Below are 5,315 nucleotides of genomic sequence, written 5' to 3'. Positions count from 1 at the left end.
CAGGCACTTATCACTGCCCTGCGAGGCGGCTTGAATGGCATTCTGGGAAATGTAGTTCACCGTCAACACAGGTAGTGAAACTGGAGCCTGGCGTGAACCGGGCTCCTAGAGTGGGCGTGGCTTCCGGAAGAGGAGCGAGCGCTGGGGCGGCTCCGACTCAGGTTCTCAAGATCTGGGTTTTTGCTGCTGGGCTCGCGCTTCCTGGACGTTACTCTCAGCTTGTTGCCTACCGAGTTGAACCCCGTTGATCTGCCCTTCTCAGACCTTGAGAGGATGGTTGATTCATCTTTCCTGATTCCTCCTCTTACTTCCTCTGACCTCTAGAGTCAGTTCAGGGAAAGTCCAGGAAAACTTGATTCAAGATAATGATCTCATACATAAGTAATCTGAGACCCACCAAAGGAAAGGAAGAGGATAACAAATTTGTGCTGGGTCAGACAGTAGTTAGAAAAATCAGGTCACTTGGAATAGGACTCTTGCTTGGAATAAAGTGGTTAATAAAAGGAACCTGGTTTCCGGAGGCACTAATAAGTTAGTTGCCTGTTACTGGATTGGTTGCATTTCTAGAAAGAACATTGGCTATTAGTTGTTGAGGACCAAAGGGCCCCTAAACTCTCTCCCACTTAGATCTTTCTAACATACACAAAGGATATTGAGATACATTGCACATTACCATGTGTGAAATAGTAAGGGCTTAAGAGCCTGTTGGCAAGGTTAGGGGGGTACTGGAATCTGGGTTAATGTTGCATCCACACGACTCCTGAAACAATGCTATGGGAACCAGTGACAGTCACAACAAAGTTTATTGCAATGAGAGGCAAGGCAAACTGATCGGTCCCGACATACACTCTTGACCAGAGTGTGGTCCCGAACAGCCGGGGTACAGGGTTTTTATAGCTGACCACATCGTCTTATCACCTGGGAACAGAACAAAGGAATAGTGCCCAGGTGGAAACAGTTCAAACAGGCCCTTGCCCCAATCCAATCAAACACTAATCACATCCCTTGATTGATAGGATAAGGCTGTTACCTCTTAACCTATAGTGTTAAAACAAAACTCTTCTTTCTTAAGGCTACAGGTTAGCCCTACACTACAATTTAACCCTTACATTTCCCCCTTTTCTTGTCCATGAATCAATCCCTTGATTCATCATTAGGAACTAAGGGGACATAGTTGGACCTAATCATAATTTTTATTTCACCAACTCGCCTCTTGACATACTGTACTAACCAACTGATAATGCACGGGCCGATAGTTAACCCGAGAAGTAACAACAGTAGTGGCCCGGCTATGGTGGTGAGCAGCGATGTGAGTCAGGGGGACCAAGAGTGATACCAATTATTGCTGGCCTCCCTGGCACGTTCCCTGGCTCTAAGATTGTTCCTTACCAAACTGAGAGTGTCTCGAATTCATCTGGAATTGTTGGCATGACACAGTATGCACCAACCCTGCCCTTGGAGGTCCTCTAGGGTTAAAATTGGTCGTGAACCCCAAGGGCACAATGACATCATACATTCGGAGGCCCCAGTGTGCCCAGTATCTCAGAATGAGGAAAAAATAGATGAGCTGGTGTTGGGTTACATTTTCCTTGGGCCTCACATTGGGGGTTCGGGGTTCTAAGGAGAGTAATTAGGGGGTCAATGTCCCGTCCTGTTAACCAGGGGGCTAGCATCCCACAACCCCATTTGGCACAGTGGTATTGACCCTCTCCTTCACATTCATTTTTTCTGTCTGCATCTTAGCCAAATTTCGCTCTAGTGCCCTATTTCCACAACCACAATTGTTCTCCCCAATGTTTCCGAGAGCTCTTGCCCAGGTTTGCAACCCCATTCTTCTCCTACCAGGTCACACAGGTCGAACAAGAAACAAGGCATAGTACGAGAGGCGTTAGATGTTACCACCTTCCCTGTGACAGTGTCTGAGTTCCCACTGGTATGGCCAAAAAGACAAGGGGTGCAGTTCCGCACAGTCTCCCAAGCTTATTATACAAACCCAGACTATTATTATTCTTTTTAACCTTCCATCACTGTTCGTTCTCTGGTCCCGTATTAGTCCTGGGTGTTCCCACCTCCGCGCAGTTTTTCTTAACCTGAGAGTGATGAATCCAGGTTCGGACACCATCTATCTTCATGGCCATTGGTGTAGTCAGGATCACAGTGTGTGGTCCTTTCCAGCGTGGCTCCAGGGGTTTAGGCTCGTGCCTCTTGACCCAAACTAAGTCTCCTGGTTGAAAGGGGTGGGGAAGAACAGGATAGGCAAAGGCCTCTTTCAAGGCATTAGTTATTTCCTTTTGTACAAGATGTAGGGCCATGAGTGAAGCCAACAAGTGGTCCTGTTCTAGCTGTTCCTTTATGTCATCCCCTAGCTTCGGCAAGATAGGTGGAGGTCTGCCAAATAAAATTTCATAAGGGGACAATCCCTTGATAAATGGAGTACAACATGCTCGCAAAAGGGCAAAAGGCAGAACATCAACCCAATTTTCACCAGTCTCAAGGGACAATTTGGTTAAGGTCTCCTTTAGAGTCCGAGATTCATCCTTTCTACTTGACCCGAGCTCTGGGGTCTATATGAGCAATGTAATTTCCAATCTATTCCCAATGCTCTGGCTAGACGCTGCAATACCTGTGCCGTGAAGGCGGACCATTGTCCTATCCTATGCTCAAAGGCAGCCCGACTCTAGGGATTAGTTCATTTAATAATTTTTTAACTGTCACCTGAGCCATTTCTGATTTAGTGGGGAATGCCTCAACCCACCTGGAGAAGATGTCCAAAAAAAAAAAAAAAAAAAAAAAAAAAAAAATCAAGCAGATATTTGTATCTGTATTTCCCTGGTTTAATTTCAATAAAATCTACTTCCCAAAACTGGCCTGGCTCAGTTCCTCTATCTCTTTTAGCTTCTGAAAACTTATTTGCACCGCGATTTACTTGGGCGCAACTTACACATCTTTCAACTGTCTCCTCAATCTCTTTTCCCAGCACTTGCGCCCTGAACTTTTTCTGCACCAATTCCGCCATCTTTTTTTTTCCCAGATGAGTCCCTTGGTGGAGGAGATGCACCATGCGTCACCCAAGTGACTCGGGTAAGAGTATCTTACCTTCAGGATCCTGAAACCACTTTTGTCCCGGTATCATACTTCCTCCTTTTTTTGAAATCCACTCCACATCTTTAGGCGTGTAATTGGGCTCCGGTGGAAGCAGGGGGTCTATCAAGATCGGTAGTGCCAAAGCACTTTTACTTTCAGTTAGGGCAGCTTTCCCAGACTGCCCGTGTCAGCCAGGCGGTTTCCGAATGCCTCTAGGGAGTTGCCTTTTTGATGTCCAGGGCAGTGAATGATCTCGAGACTTGCAGGTTAGATGGCTGTTAGAAGGTCTAGAATTTCAGCTTTGTTTTTGATGTCCTTGCCCTCTGCTGTGAGGAGGCCACGCTCTTGACAGATGGACCCGTGCACATGCACAGTTGCAAAGGCATAGCGGCTGTCTGTATAAATATTAACTGGCTTGTTTTTACCAAGTTTCAAGGGCTTTAGTTAGTGCAATGAGCTCTGTGCACCGGGCTGATGTTCCTGGGGGAAGGGTCTATTGCCATAGAACCTCGCGGTCTGTCGTAACTGCAGCACCGGCATGCCTTTGCCCTTGAAACACAAAACTGCTGTCTGAAAACATGTTGATATCAGGATCCTGTAGGGGCACGTCCGTGAGATCGGAGCAGAGGGACGAAACTGTCGCTAAGGTCTCTGGGCAAGAATGTAGAGGGGGACCTAGTCCTTTGGGCAGCAAAGTAGCTGGGTTTAAGGCTTTGGGGGCACAAAAACGTATTGGGGCTGGTCGAGCAGCAATGCCTGATACTGGGTAATCCGAGCATTTGATAGCCACCGTTCTGGTGGAGCCCGCAGTAAGGCCTCCTTCATGGGGCACCATAACAGGCAACATCTGTCCCAGGGTTAGTTTATCTGGGTCTTTGACTAGTAGCGTGGTGGCAGCGATCTGTCGAACGCATGTGGGCCACCCGGAAGCAACTGGGTCTAGCCTTTTGGATAAACAGGCCACTGGTCAGCGCCAAGGTCCCAGGTGCTGAGTCAGAACTCCCTTGGCTACACCCCCTTTCTCAGCTACAAACAAATGGAATGGCTTAGTGGGACCTGGCAGGGCCAAGGCCGGTGGGGTCATGAGAGCCTCTCATAAAGCTTGGAAGGCTTTAGTTTGAGTCTCCCCCCCATGTGAAGGACTCCAGAGACCCCTTGAGAGTGGCATACAAAGGGGCTGCCAGTTCAGCAAAGCCACGTATCCATAGTCTGCAGTAGCCTGCTGCCCCCAGGAACTCGTGAACTTGTTTGCGAGTTTTAGGCTGAGGAATATCGAGTATAGCACGAATTCTTTGTTCACCGAGATAGCGCTTACCTTTTTTAATGTTGTAACCTAAATAAGTGACCGCAGTGTGACAGATCTGCGCTTTTTTGGCTGATACTCGGTATCCCAGTTTTTGCAGAAGACTCAAGAGTTCCTTGGTGGCACTCGGGCATTCTGAACAAGAGGGGGCCACCAGCAAGATATCATCAACATACTGCAACAGAGTTCCCTGTGGTTTGGAGATTCGAAATGGTTCTAAATCCTGGTGCAGGGCTTCATTAAAAAGAGTAAGGGAGTTTTTGAATCCATGGGGGAGTCGTGTCCAGGTGAGCTGTACAGCTTTTCCCTCTTCAGGATCGGCCCATTCAAATGCAAACAGTGCCTGGCTCTGTGGGGCCAGCGGGATGGCAAAGAAGGCATCTTTTAAGTCCAGAACTGTATTAATACACCTGAGAAGGATATCCATTACTCTGGCGTTTACTGCTCTCAGTTCTTGAATTGGCTGGAAATCGGATGAGTTAGACTTTCGGACAAGGAGAAGTGGAGTATTCCATGGTGACTTGCATGGGGTCAGAATGCCCGAGTCATGCAAACGCTTGATGTGAACAACAATTCCCTGCCTAGCCTCCCAGGACATAGGATATTGTTTCAGTCTTACCGGAAGCGCAGACACCTTAAGTTCCACAATTACTGGGGCTTGATGAATCACTAGTCCAGGTGGATTGGTCTCGGCCCATACCTGGGGAAAGTCCGCCTGGAGACTTTTGAGGGTATCGACTGTGTGAACATTTTCATTGGGCACCGGGCTAAGTAGGCCCTCTTCCCCAAGTGGCACAGTCACCATTACTATTGTTGGGCCATCCTGGCCGACTTTAACACGCATACCCCCTTCAGTGAATCTCAAAGAAGCAGTTAGTTTATGTAATAGGTCTCTACCCAGTAATCCAGGGTAGGGACATTCAGGCAT

At 47.8% G+C, this 5,315-nt stretch overlaps 1 long non-coding RNA gene across 1 annotated transcript; it reads right to left on the bottom strand.

Moving 5' to 3' along the window:
• Positions 1–784: 784 nt before the first annotated feature.
• Positions 785–4,778, bottom strand: LOC131509391 (uncharacterized). The gene is made up of 2 exons (XR_009260466.1): positions 3,097–4,778; positions 785–2,224 (listed from the first exon to the last, which is right to left on the bottom strand). It is a non-coding gene; the product is annotated as an uncharacterized LOC131509391 (long non-coding RNA).
• Positions 4,779–5,315: the final 537 nt, after the last annotated feature.

This window comes from Neofelis nebulosa, chromosome 4 (genome assembly GCF_028018385.1).
Source record: "Neofelis nebulosa isolate mNeoNeb1 chromosome 4, mNeoNeb1.pri, whole genome shotgun sequence".
In the NCBI taxonomy this organism is placed as follows: domain Eukaryota; kingdom Metazoa; phylum Chordata; class Mammalia; order Carnivora; family Felidae; genus Neofelis; species Neofelis nebulosa.
Note: the sequence above shows the minus strand (reverse complement) of the source record. Positions and strands in the feature narration are given on the sequence as shown.